At 40.7% G+C, this 14,684-nt stretch overlaps 1 protein-coding gene across 1 annotated transcript in view; it reads right to left on the bottom strand.

Annotated features, from left to right (window-relative positions):
• SPAG16 (sperm associated antigen 16) overlaps positions 1-14,684 on the bottom strand; it is a 362,146-nt gene that overhangs the window by 78,519 nt on the left and 268,943 nt on the right. The gene's annotated exons all lie outside the window — the stretch shown is intronic.

The raw sequence follows: 14,684 nt of genomic DNA, 5'->3' as shown, positions 1-14,684 counted from the left end.
AGGAGGCCAAAAGCAGAGGAACATAAGCACCCCCAAACACACCTTTTGTCTGTAGGGCTAGTTTTCTCTAGAATTAGCTCCCTGAAATTCACTGAGATGCCAGGTAAGAGCAGAGACAGCTCCAGGAGGCAGAAGGGAAACAGCAAGGTCCCAGGGGAGCAGAGGGCAGAGTCACCTCCTGCAGTTACGAGCCACTAAACTTCACTTTCCTGTTGGACCATGCTTGCCAATGGCTGCACAGCATTGAGCTTTCCCCACCTCTGATGGTATAATTCCAGTTTATTTACCCCAGCAGCAAGCATGCTGCCCACGTAAGTGTTGGTGTGCTCTCCTGCCTGCTCCCAGGAACTTGTTGCTTCCCTACTCCTTTCTGCCAGCTCAAACATCCCTGTGACTGTGCTGAGAGCTGAAGTGGGAAAAAAATACAGCTGGAAAAGTAACTTCCATTTCTCAGAGTGGGTCCATTTCTCTGAAGTGGTTCTATGGTGTGGCTCCCAAAGCAGATGCACTCCACCCCTGGCAGGAACAGGGGCAGGGAGAGAAGTGCCCATTCCTCAGAGCAGCACTGTGAACTTCTGCCAGAGCTGTCCATGGGGCTCTAGCTGGGATCTGAGAGCTGAAAGCTGACCCTTCCAAACTGGGAAAGGAAAAGCAGCTGTCTAACTCTGCTCACAGCACAACATGCATCCAGCCCAGGGAATACCTCAGGAATGAAGCTCCACTAATGAGAAATTAGAATTATGCACCAGTCACATGGCTATAGATCAAATCCCAAATTTGAAAACATAAATCAATATTAACAATATATACATTTTTATACTTATTAATTTTCTATTACTTATTCCAACATGAATATTTCCATATCTACAGCATGATAAATGATCATCTTTTTAAGTCTTCGTACAAGCAAGATATCAGTTTTCTTTTCAGCTCCTTCAGATAGTGCCTTCCAGTGCCATGTTTTTATTAGCACTAAATGCAGAATAAGTCATTCTTCCAGCTGACATTATGATAACTATGTCAGAAAAAGTAAGGGCAAAAATGTGTCTATGTTTCTTCTTTAATGGTTAAAAAAAAAAAAAAATACCACTTTCGTTGTATTTCCTGGAATAACTGTCTGGAGGAGTTGAAGAGCACTTTACATATGCCTCATAGTCTTGAGCACTAATAACTTCAACAAAGGGCTGACAGTGAAATTGCTTTTCACCTTAAGGAAAAAACACAAAAAGCTATGTAGGGGATTGAGGATTTACCCAACAGAAAACTAAGGATTTCAATTGAAAATTTTAATTACTTTTTAAGCAAATGAAGGGAGAAAATAGTGACAGAGTTCAATTCTAACAGTTCTATCCTCAGTTCTTCATCTCTTAATTCATTTACTTAAACCTATTACATTGAGTATTTACACTCAAACATGGAGAAAGTATGAAATGTAAAGGTTAAAAGATATAAATCAGCATTATAAATGATCAGCACTCAAATTGTGAGCAAAGAAAAAAATGCAGAGACCAAGTTCATCATTGTAACCCCTCTGCTCTGGACCACTCCTATCAAGTTCTAAATGTAGCTGAGCACCTCACTTCCTTCACTGAAGTGGCATCACATAGAGAAAAAAAAATTCCACTAATTCGAGGCTACAAACAGGAAAATGTCTTAATTGTAATTTTACAGCAGAATTTTATCTCAGTACATATTTTTTTAGATGCCTTACACTGCTAATTTCCACAAATTAATGTGCCTGGTTCTCTTTTAATAGTAAACATAACAGTATTTCCTGCTTGTAATGCTTGGCTTTAGCATAAATACAGTATGTTCCTTGTTTTGAGCCCCATAAGCATCCTTCTCACTGCTCTCTCCCCAGAGCTCTGACCTCTGCTCAGAGTTTTGTATCAGGAGAGGCACAAAATGAACCTGCAAAATTTACTCAGAGATTTGCTGCATGCAGAACACTGGCACGTGTATATGCAAATTCACATTTGCATACTCCAAATTCCTGCAAACATGGTTTATTTTGGCATGCTATGGCTGTACATGCAAATTCCCTTCTTCCAGCACTAATTACCTACTCCCCCACAATCGATACATCCCCTTTCCTAAAACAACACAGTTCAGACCCTGTATTACTTTGCTTTCTTGTAAGTCAATAAATACTGCCACATATCCCTACAGAAATGTATTTGCCCTATTGTTTTAATGAGTTTTGTTGATTCTGTGCTAGTCCCTGTTTTCTTTCCTATATCTTCAGCTCCCTGTCTTTTTGCCCACACCATGCTTTTGCTCTCACCATGAAGAGAAAGAGTAGCAGCTCTATCTGTTCTGCTCCCGTTTCTCACCTGTCTAACACAGAGGCACCTACTGCTCCCTTTGCTAAAGAAACAGCATCCCCAAAAGGTTTCAGTAGGATTCAGGTAAGGGACTGTGACCAGGGCTTGACAGGCTACATTTGCTTTTCATTTTCCCCCACGTATAAAGCCTATTTGCCTAATTTAATGTTTTACAGCTATCTTTAATGTGCAAATACTTTGCACAGTGAATATGCAATATATAAAAAACAATCAGAAACTCTCACTCTGAAGTTGGGCTATTTATTTCCTTGCTGAAAACTCAGCTGAGTGAAGTCAGGTTAATTGCCTTTAAGTCACTATGAATAATGTTGCAGAGCCTTGCACTGACAGTCACACCATTCTTCTGCTGGTTGTGTATCCCAGAGCTATTTCAATGGATAACTGTAATTCATTTTGGCTGCTAGATATGCATGTAAAGATAAAAGCTGGGAGTAAACTTCCTTTAGTCTGTCTCTGGTCTTCCTCAACTTCTACCCAGAGGGGGTAATTTTGGGCAAGTTACATGCTCCAAAATAAAGGAAGTCTTTGCTGCCCTTACTGTATTCCCTGCACACTGCCATCATTCATGGTGGCAGCAGCCATCCGTTGGCTCATTAGGTTGAACTAATCTTGCTACCTGATACTCTTCTCACCAATCTGTTGATTACAGCCAGTATAAACCGTGGCCATAAACAGGATTCTGAGATTTTTCAAAGGAAATGGAATCTGAATTAATTAGCATGCAGCAGAGGAAAATCAAAATCCTCATACAAATAGAACTGAGAAACCTCAGAGCCCACAAGGACACTGTTTATGGAGCAGTGGATGGGCTCTGACACACTTGTAGAGCAGGAGAGCATGGCATCTCAGCTCCCAGAAACCTCTCAGGCTACAGAGCAGCTAATTCCCACACAGGAATTTATTAATTACACCTTGAAACTCTACCCAGTTAGCCCATTATTGATGCCAGCACTCTGACTGTGCTCATGCATAACTCATCTTTACAACCTGCAAGCGTGAAGATTTGAAGCTTCTGTCAGAAGTAATCCCAGGTTACACTTCCTAGGCTATCACACACACCTCACAGAGCAAAAAGCTCTCCCAGTCTGACATGGATAACTGTTGCAGCACATGCCACAGTAGAGAAGGCCACAATACACAGAGTATCCCCACACAATTTCAGAAGACTTTAAGCATTTGCCCACACACAGTAACACCTCACCACATCAGAAGGCTTCAGGCACCTGCCCATACAGAGCAACATCAGGGCACTTCAGAAGGCTGCAAGGTTTTGCCCTTCTTGCTCTTCAGCCCAGCCTTTTATCCCCTGATGTTGCTGCAGTGCCCCTGTGTGCCCTCTGTGCCCTTTGGTGGTTGCTCAGTGCCCCTGGGCACTCCCTGGCTCATTGCTGTCAGTGCTGCTCACCTGCTGCTCACAGCTGAGCCCACTGGGGATGAGGCTGGGCTGCAGCCCCATCCCAATCCCACACACCGAGTGCCACAGCCCAGCCCCATCCCAATCCCAATCCCACACACCGAGTGCCACAGCCCAGCCCCATCCCAATCCCAATCCCACACACCGAGTGCCACAGCCAGCCCCATCCCAATCCCAATCCCACACACCGAGTGCCACAGCCCAGCCCCATCCCAATCCCAATCCCACACACCGAGTGCCACAGCCCAGCCCCATCCCAATCCCAATCCCACACACCGAGTGCCACAGCCCAGCCCCATCCCAATCCCAATCCCACACACCGAGTGCCACAGCCCAGCCCCATCCCAATCCCAATCCCACACACCGAGTGCCACAGCACGGCCCCACTGCCAATCACCACAAACTGTGTGCCTACAGAAAACCAGGGGAAATGCATGTGAAAAGGAGAGAAAAAAAAAATATACCTGTTTTCTTCAAGCTATCTTTACAGTATGTTCTATAGTTGACAACATAGCAAGAGAGGAGGTATAGAGTGGATATTGGGAAAGAATCCTTTTCTGTGAGGGTGGTGAGACCCTGGCACAGGCTGCCCAGAGAAGCTGTGACACCTCCATCCCTGGAAGTGTCCAAGGCGAGGCTGGATGGGGTTTAGAGCAACCTGGGATAGTGGAAGGTGGCCCTGCTCATGGCAGAGTGTGGGGCTGGATGATCTTTAAGGTCACTTCCAATCCAAACCCTTCAGTGATTCTGTGGTTAACGAGTTCTCACAAAGGGAATGCTTTTCAAGGAATGTTAATATACATTGCCTTTGAAAAAGAGGTAAAAAAACCCAAAAGACATTATTTACATGGCTGACATTTAAAGAAATAACAATAATTATTCTCACTTTTATGGACAACAGTAACACTTGCAGTCCAAGAAACCATAAATGTCCCATAACAGATGATGATCACCTTGCTGACATGATAAATAAGAGGCATTTAGTTTTTAATGGCTTTCGTAATTTCTTTTTTCCTTATGAGAGCACCACTCTGTGTAAATGTAAGACTAAAATGTATTTTAGTCTTCAGTACTTGGAAGCAAATTCACACATTATTATTCTACATTAGCTTCATTTGTCAATTTGATGACTAAAGACCTACTGGCCAGATGCAAATGCTGCTTCCTAATCTTGATCCATCATGCACAGCAGCCATGGGATGTCATCCCCACGAAGGAGGATGAATCAGGAGAGCTGTTCCATAAGGGAAGGTGCAGAGATAAACCAGATGCATTCACAACCTGGAGGAAGTCCTGGTTTCCTCCTGAGAACATTTAGTTACAGTGAAAAACCCCAATGAAAGTAGCCCAGGTGCAAGATAAGCCCTGTCAGAAGTGCAGGGTTTCCCAGTCAGAAGGTGCTGGCACTGGCCTTGGCTCTTTGCCCTTCATCAGCCACATGTGAATAGTCTGGAGAAATCAACATTAATTTTGATACTTTACTGGATCCAGGCCAGGAAATCTAATAAACTTTATTTCTCATTTCCATCATGTGTGCATAAGATGATATCCTCGAATTCAGGCATATATAAAATAATTAACTTATTTTTCTTCAAGTAAGCATCAGGAGGAAATAGTGAGATGAGTTAAGGGTTTGCTAATTGATGATATATTGCCTTAAATTAATTTCTACTATTAATGTTACTTAATGGAATTTCATATTTCTTATTTGAAAAATGAGGGTCAAAGGAAGCAATGATGAGAGACAATTACAATTACCACTTAGGACCATTAATATGTAAATATATGTGTAAGTTAAGATTGTTAATTAAAGTTTCATAATTGCTGGATATTTTTGAAGTTAGAGCCTAATAGGTTCTGCCATTATTCGTGTCTGCTTTATGCATACAATGTCAATGATTCTTACTCTTAACATACCATGAATAACAGCATGGCATTTATTTTATTAACTGATATGGCCATTAATGTCTCATTATGCCATTAAAACATTTTATTCCTTTCTAAAAATACAACTGTTTAAAAAATTATATCCCTTATACACCTTCATGCATCAGCTCATCAGTCAACCCCAAGAATATTCAGTGGGAAGATGTCTCCATAACCATCCAGTGAGGTTTTTCCTACCTTCCTTTGCAGCACCTGATGTTAGCAACTTTAAAGCACAGATTTTTTTGAAAGGTCAAGTCTAGAGAATGGACTTGATCCAAGGATACCCAACTATAGCAATCCAAAAGTCAAGAGAACTCTATCAAATGTCAAGAGAAACTGGAAAAGACTTGGAGAAATCATTTCTGCAATTCTTCTCATTTATGCCATGTGTACACAAGAGAAATACTTTAATCAGTTCTAAATCAATAATGTTTCAAAAATTTCATCTTATTTGAAACAAGTAAAGTATAAACAATGAGAATTTGCTCAGTTATGGTATAATTTTTTCATGAATTTTACACTGTTACCTAAAACTTTTAAAGAAACACTGTCTTTCAAATAATACAATCCTAAATTATGGCCTGTATTACACAGACCATGGAAATAAAATCAGAAATAAAACACTGCAGCCCAGTTATAATCTCAGTGCATTATTCACTTTAATTTAAAATAAAGTATGTGTTCTCAGAAGAATGCCATACATCCTTCTCAAAGAAGTGTGAAAAAATGATGGCTGTAGGAACTTTTTTATATATGATTTTAAGAAATCTTTGAAAATACGTTTTTTTTTTCCCTTAAGGTCTATATCTAGTGCAAATATTCAGTGTCTCACAGTAAAATAAAAGTTTTCAGTTCCCCAAAGCACAAGGAATTTTCAGTTCTAAGCATATTGCTAAGATATAACCAAACTAAAATCATTAAATCTTCCTTCTCCTTGCCTTGCATGATTTAAATTAATGTTTGGTTTAAATTAATGCTTGAGTTTTAGGAAGGCATCAAATAAAATCAAACACTATCGTCAGATGAAACAATTTTCTTTGGCATGTCCAAAGACATTTATGCAAACTCTCTTCAAGCATGCTCAAAGCGATAAAAACTGTGTTGAAAAGTTGTTGCAACAGCCTAAAAAGAATCTTTTATTTCTGTATCTCTGTTCTGCTGCAAATGTAAGAAATGTTTTGGACCCATGAAGAAGCAACTCCCTCTCCAACATGCCCTTTACTCTGTAATAAGTATGATGTGGCCTTTCAGTAGACAATTCACTCATGTCACTACAGAAGATATAAAAAATAAATCAAGCCCAATATCTGAGCTATCTGTAATAAAGTTTTAACTACTGATCCCAGAGATATTTTCCCCATAAATTGACTCACTGTACAATTGCGATTGCTCCAAGCCTTTAAGGCTTTATCTGCTAACTGTTTGGAAATAGAGACGATAACTCCCCACAGCTGATAGAGCCAAGCAGTTAAAAAGTGTTTTAGACAGTATCTTCAACAGTCTTGACATAGAATCCTATAATACTCTGAATTTCTTTAGTTGTGATCTATTCTTAAATACAAACCTCTCCTTTAATCCATGCTTTGGACTGCTGGAATCACTGGATGGGTTGGGAAATGTAATTTATTACAGCTGAACAGCTGAAGACTACTGTGCCCAAATGTCTACAGAGATAATGGAGAAATCTGTATAAAATCCTGGAATCTCAGAATCACTAAAGTTGGAAAAGCCCTCCAAGGTCATCAAGTCCAACCTGTGATTGATTCCCATCTTGTCACCAGCCCAGAGCACTGAGTGCCACATCCAGGAGATTCACCACAGGGATGGGGACTCCAACACTTTTTTGGTAGCCCCTTCCAATACCTGGCAGCCCAATCTGGAAAGAAATTCTTAACTTAAATACAGTTAGCCACTGTTTACAACAAAGAGAATAAAAATTAGGTAAAAAGTTCACCCTTAGAAGTGACACAATATTTCTTATTTTACCTTGGCAATAAAGGCTGGAAGTTCATAGAAAGTCTCCACTAGGAAATGCCATGGTGGGAAGCCCAAAGAGTAAGGAAAGTTTTGGTGGTCAGAATGGAATTTCCTACCAGGGAAGAGAGGAGCACTTTTCCAAGCACCTGAACCCCTGAAGCTGGGAGGCCACTGCTGGAAATGAGATGAATTCACAAATTTTGGTTCCAAAGAAGCTGACAAGGAGAAAACCCATCCTCATTCTAAATCTGTAATCCAAAACTTGCAATCAAGCCCAGATTTCTTTGAAGGGGCTAATTTAATTTGCTCTTTTTTTGACTTGACCTCGTTTTATTTTTTATTTGCTGTGTCACTACAGTTTATGTAAAGAATTTACACTTTGATAATTAAATCAGAAGTTAGAACTCTTTAGAGGTTTTTTTTTTGTTCTAAGAATTCTAAAGCAATTTTACTGAAGTTCAATAGAGTAGGAAGAAGATTAGGCCACCAAATGAAAGAAATGCAAATGATCTTCAAAAGCTGGCATCCTTCCATCTTATCTTTGAGAGTGGATAAATCCACTTTGATACCAGGATTTAATAAAAAGATCAAAAAAGTCCACATGCTTATATCTGACGTTATTCAGGCAATATTGTTGTTAAAGTAGTGCTAAGGATGAAACCTCAGCCAGGGAATGTACAGTATTAGCTCTACATTTGCAGAGACTGAGGGACACAGAGAAACACAAAGTTTGGAGCTCCTAATTCCTCTTTCTCTTTCAAAAATAAGATTTACAATAAAAGAAGTGTACACCCCTGCAAGCAGCCTTTCCACATGACCAATTAGATATAAAATAACCTATACCTTAGGTTTGACAAGAGATACTCTGAGGGTCTCCAGATGAAAATAAGGAAGTGGAAGGGGAAAGAGAAACAGGAGACTAGACTTTGAGCCACTGTAAATATGTGCACGTGGCTTGCAACTGTTTGTATTTATTATGAAATCAGAAGAGAACAAACTCTTTTAATTTTAATGCTAAGCCATAATTTGTCTTGCAAATGTTCTATGAGACCACTCTAAAAACATTAATTCTATAGTTTCTTATAAAGGAGAGAAAGAAACAGGAAGAGCATTCTGGAATGATAAAATGTCTGAGGGATCTGGTGGGAATTCTTCACATAAGATGTATTCTTCTTTAGGGAACAGGTGTAGATGTAAACAGATGGGCTTATATAAGTAGAATTGGCAGCTCCACAAATAGCTGCTTTCTTTTTATATGATTTTTTCAGACTTGCCAAGGTATTCAGGACCACTCTGCTTAATTATTCTTAACATTTTGCCCATTTCATATGCTCACAATATAATGGGCAAATATAAAAATAATTTAAGCAAACTGCAGTTTAAATCTCAATAAAAACAATCCATTTTATTCCAACAAAACCCTTAAAGAGGGAACTGCCTAGTTTATGAATGTTAGTCCATCTGTTTGCAATAGCTCCTTTGGAAGTATTTGTTTTGCTTAGAAATACCCAAACTGATTATGTATGTGGCAATAGATGAGCTGAGCTGTGCTTGCTGCTTTTACATCACTGAGCATATGAAGGTGATTCTACTTGGTCCAGGACTACAGAAGGCATTAAGTGCTTGAATTCCTAGATTCAAGGGACTAGAGCACCTCCTCTGTGAAATCAGGCTGAGACATTTGGGACTATTCAGAAAGGAAGGTTGTGTGGAGACCTCAGAGCCCCTTTCAGTACCTAAAGGGGCTACAGGGAAGCTGGAGAAGGACTCTGTCAGGAACTGGAGTCACAGTACAAGGACAGTACAAGGAGAGAAGGGTTCAAACTAAAAGAGAGTAGGTTTAGATTTGATATTAGCAGGAAATTCTTCTCTGTGAGGGTAGCGAGGCCCTGGCACAGGGTGCCCAGAGAAGCTGTGGCTGTCCCATCCCTGGATAGGCTTGGAGCAACCTGGGATAGTGGAAGGTCCCCGGCAGATAATGGAATGAGATGACCTTTAAGGTCCCAACCCAAACTAGCCTGTGATTTGGTGAATCTGTGTTCCTCTGCTGGGGAGGCTGTACCCATCAGCATGTTTCCATAGTGATGGCCACGCTGTACTGGGGTTCAGTTCTCCTCTCCTCCACCAATGGCAAGAGAAGAACAAATCAGATCACACAAGAGAGGACTCCATGTGAGTTCATGCACACATGGTACAAGAGTGCCCACAGCACAGGTAACAGATTCACACAAGTAATTCAATTGGGAGCTTGGGATCTACCATTTCCCAGGGGCAGGATACTAATGGCCACTCTGCCAAATCTTGACACAAAGACTAGCCCCACACACCTATGGGCTAAGTTCTGGAAATAAAATTTCTGGAAATAAAACTTCTTTGTCCAGCCTTTAGTACATCATTCCAAAGAGCCCAAACAGACTGTGAAGATGGATGTTAAGAGCAAAACTGTGCAGAGCCACAGGCCCATAATCCACATGTATTTGTACACAAGATTGATGTCAGCTCTGTGTTATGGGTGTGATTGTGCTCTCAGCTATGGAGCAACCCAATCTGTGTTATTTTGGATCTGCTGAATTATTCATTCACCTCAGTACTACTCAAACTTATAATTGCAGAGAACATCAGGACAAATCACAGAAGTGAACATCAAATGTAAGAACAGAAGAGCTTTTATAGTAGCAAAAGAGAAGTAACAACAGAAAACAAATGAGCAAGGAATGAAAAGGAATTATTATAAAATATGTACCAGAGGCCTGGTTAGGGAAGAGTTTGAAGTGGGCAGCCCCAGGAGCCCTTGGGCCTGCAGCAGGCATGTGCAGAGATTTAAACTCTCAAGGCTCTCAGTGAAGCTGTGTTTGGAAAACTTCACAGAGTTGGGATGAGTGAGCTAAGCAACCACTACAGAGACAGACAGAGCAGCCTGCTGCAGGTTCAGGCTGCATCTTCCCAGCTGGGTGCTCTGCAGTGCAGGGGATGCCAGCATGGTGCCTGCTGGCAGGGGCTGGCTTGGCTGGATTACAAAAGCCACCCAGAGCATGCTGCAGTTTCACAGAAGGCAAGGGGAGGTCACAGGCTCAGACTTCTTTTCTCTTCAAAGGACCAATGCTGAGACTCAGGACATCCTGTACCTTGGCCCAGGAAACCCAAGGCTGCCACAGAGAACCTGCTGCACAAGGTACACAATGCCATGAGGGTGCTCAGCACCTCCCAGCAAACACTGTTGGTCTCCTCTCCAAAAACCGTATGTATCTTCCAGACTAGGCTGTGGGCAATATTATTTCAGGAGAGCGCCCTTTTTTCATTAGCTGAAGGGTTCTGAATGAGGTGATGCTTAATAATTTCTATGGGCTTGGTTCTTCTTATTGATTTCTTTTCCCATTTCCTTTCCCTATGATTTGCTCAGATGCCAGAGAAGAATTGTTCATTATATTCAATAATCTTGTGTTTACTATGCCTGCAATATCCCATTAAGCATCAGAGTTGTCTACTAATTTACTCAAATAAATGTGTTAATTTATGAAAAAAAAATTAGCAGAACATTACATCACTCACAATACCTGCATCATAAGGCTCAGCAGTCCCAGATTCAACCACTCCATATCAGATGCAGGAACTGGAACAGGAAGGCTGTGAGTTTCTCAAGCCAGGTTGTTCACTCATTCCTGGCATTTGGAGCTGCCCAGGGAAGAAGGGAGGAGGGAAGAAGGTGGAGGAGCCCCCTCAGCCACAGTGCTGAGCAAAGCCAGCACTGGCACAGATCTGCCCTGCTTGGGGTCTGACTCAGAGGCTTCATCTGCTTAAATGAAGCCCATTATTTTCCTGGATGATCAGCCAATGACTCCTAATTGTGCCAGAGCCTAAACTTAGCTTGCAAGCACAGCTAAAATACTAATCATTAATTTCAGTCACTTATAAATGCCTGTTATGCTGTCAGGTACATTCCAAATGCCACTCAGGATGACTGGCTAGGGCAAGGAATTGAAGGAAAAAGAATACACAATAGAAAATAAAACCCCTCAATACTGGATACAAAATGGAGAGGCCTAATTCCACTGATGTAAGGAGAGACCTGTTTGGCCAAATACACATAACTGTGTACCAGAAACAGCTGGGACTGCAGTCGGGAACACAGAAAGGGATGATCCTGAATAACAGGCTGTTATCAACTACTACTGTTACAGCTCTGGCAAGGAAGCCAGGGAAGGCACTGGATTTAACAGACTATGTTTTAAGTTCCTCTTTTTTTTCATGGACTGTAGAGTAAAATTCTCAAATTCAGTGAATCTTGCACTCCCAGGACAATGTTAACAATTTAACTCCTAATTTTAACATGCAACTTCAGGTGCACATCAGCTGAGCAACTAGAACACTTTCTATTATATAGATAGATGTCTTTGAAGGAATTGCTGACTCATTCTTTTAGTGGGAATACTCATCCATTCCTTTGAAGATGAGGTTGTGTAAAGTAAGCCAGGTGACCCATATAGCGATAGCTTAAATTCCTGTCCTCTGTGTTGGATTCCAAAGGCATCTGTGCATTATTCTAGCCATCCCCAAGCAGCTGCAGTCCCACCAGGCAGAGCAGTGTAGAGAGCTGACTGCTTTTGTAACTCCTGAGACACAGCCTGGACTGGCTGGCTTGGCTTCTTAATAGGAAACACAAGTCTAAAATCTTAGAATGAGGTGATGAAATATTTGCCAGAAGCAGGAAGTATTCAAACAGGAGTTTAATAAAACATTAAATATGAAATTAACTGAAATTGCTCCTGAAGCAACTGCTTAGCCTTGTCCGAGGAGCAGAGGAATGGAAGGTGGCAAATGTGACAGCAACTTCTGAAAAGAGCCTGAGAGACTGCCAGCTGGTACCTGGGATTTATTTACAGGTCCAATAAACTCAGTTGTATAATAAGGAGCAGATTGAGCTGATGCATGGGGAAATGCAACACCACAGTGAGGAGTTATCATAGCTTTTACAGCACAAAAATTGACTCTTTGATGGTGCCGAGAAGCTCAGGAGTAAGGGTGACCTGACTGACATTAGATACCTAAATTCCCAACAGTTTTGATGACCAAAGTTGGGAGGGGAAAAATATGGAATCTTTCCAATAGGACGGACAAGTGAGAAAAATACAGATTACCAGAAGAATGTGACATTTATTCTGGGACCTGTGCTAGTCAGCACATCAAAATTTTATTTTTCTTAAAGAATGTGAAGGTGAACACTGAGAATATAAAATTCATGTTTTTCAAGACAACAGCACATTTCACAGAATGATTGAAGAATCCCAAGATGCTGGATTAAATAATAGAAATGCAGATGGAACTGAATTCTGAGAAACATTAAATAATTCAAATAAACAAAAGTATTCTTAATTATACAAATCCAGTGACAGACAGTAAATTAGCCTTTGTCATTCAGGACAGAGATCTCCCAGCCACCGTGGATACTTTGAAAACCTAACCATGTTATAATGTCAAGATTTAAGATGGGGGGGGGGAAACCCAAAAGCTAGACAAGAAACTAGGAAAACCTTATTAGGTCTCTATTTAAAACCCTGATTTAAGCACATCTTGAAAAAATCATACCAGATTCATTCTTCTTCTCCATTGTTAAAAGAAGTACCCAAAATAAGATTTAGAGAAGGGCAACACATGAAGAAAGAGGAGGAATGGCTTATGTATTCAGGAGATTAAAGGGACACAGACTCTTCAGCTCTGCAAAGAGATCAGGGAAGATGTGCCAGCAGGAAGAGTTTGAACAAGGAACAATTATTCAATAATTCCCACAGTATGAGAATCAGAATGCATCATTAAGAGATTTAAAGCACAGGCAGGGAGGCATTCCACCTGGCTATGGGATCTGCTGGAAATACAAAGAAGTACCAAACCAGAAAGTTCACAGAGGAGAGATCCATGAATATGGAAGTGCATGAGGAGCCAGTTCTGGGTGCCCTGATCCACAGGGAAACTGCAGCATTTCCTGAGATTATCTGTTTGCCCTCTGCATCTCCTCCTGCCCAGTGCCAGAGCTGGGCACAGCCACAGCACACCAGGAACCCTCTGCTTTTCTTTCTCTTCTGTGCATGCCGAGGCCACCGATGTATTGCACACAATATCAATGCAATGTAAAGTGTCAAAGGAGGAAATAATGTTTGACATAAGCCCAACATTAAAGAATTCACTGTCATCACAATCTCTTTGGTGTTCTAGAAGGGGGGAAAAAGGATTAAGATATTTCCTTTTTTCACTCAATTTAGTTTAGAAAGACTGAAAATAAGTAGATCTTGCCCTAGTCCCCAAGAGCATTTGATACTCAGAGAGATAACAGTTCTACATAAAAGGTATTTTCATGAGTTGAAAAACAGGCAAAGAAATAAAGGAAGTTCATTCCAGAGTGAAAAAAACCCCAAACAAACAAACAAACAAACAAACAAACAGTTCAAATATTCAAGTCAGGCATTGGAGGCTGTTTATAGAACTTCTTTCCTTGCTTATTTTCCCATTCATCATTATGTATAATATTTTGCCACAGAAAAATAAAGGGAAAATAAAATACTTTATTTAATTGCCCAAAAGTTTCAATGCAAAAACTCTTTCTGCTCAGGAAATGACCATGGGCTTGCTGGTGGGAGCCCTTAGAAAAAGGGCAGGCAATATTTATGAGCAGTTTGAAGGTTTCCTAGTGAATATCCATCTGGACAAAGTGGATATGCAAGCTTTGCACTCCCTCTCTCTCTTATTCCTAGGTCAGTTACCTAATCCTAAAATTACATCCAATTTTCTCTGAGGAATAACTCTGCCTCAGTGTAAGTTAAATGCCTCAAAGGCATCTAAATCAGTATTTTCTTAGTTGTGGTACAGCCTTAAAAACAAATTAAAATAATGCTTTCATGACAAAGAGGATTTTTTCTCAGGCTTTGAATTCATTTCAAGAAAATGGTTTTACTTTGTACCCATGCAAGCTGGACAAAAGGAGGCTCCACATCCTGTGGTGGGAGCAACTGGTGGCATTTTTCCTTTTC

This window comes from Lonchura striata, chromosome 8 (genome assembly GCF_046129695.1).
Source record: "Lonchura striata isolate bLonStr1 chromosome 8, bLonStr1.mat, whole genome shotgun sequence".
Taxonomy (NCBI): domain Eukaryota; kingdom Metazoa; phylum Chordata; class Aves; order Passeriformes; family Estrildidae; genus Lonchura; species Lonchura striata.
The sequence above is the reverse complement of the archived record's forward strand: the minus strand, read 5'-3'. Positions and strand labels throughout refer to the sequence as shown.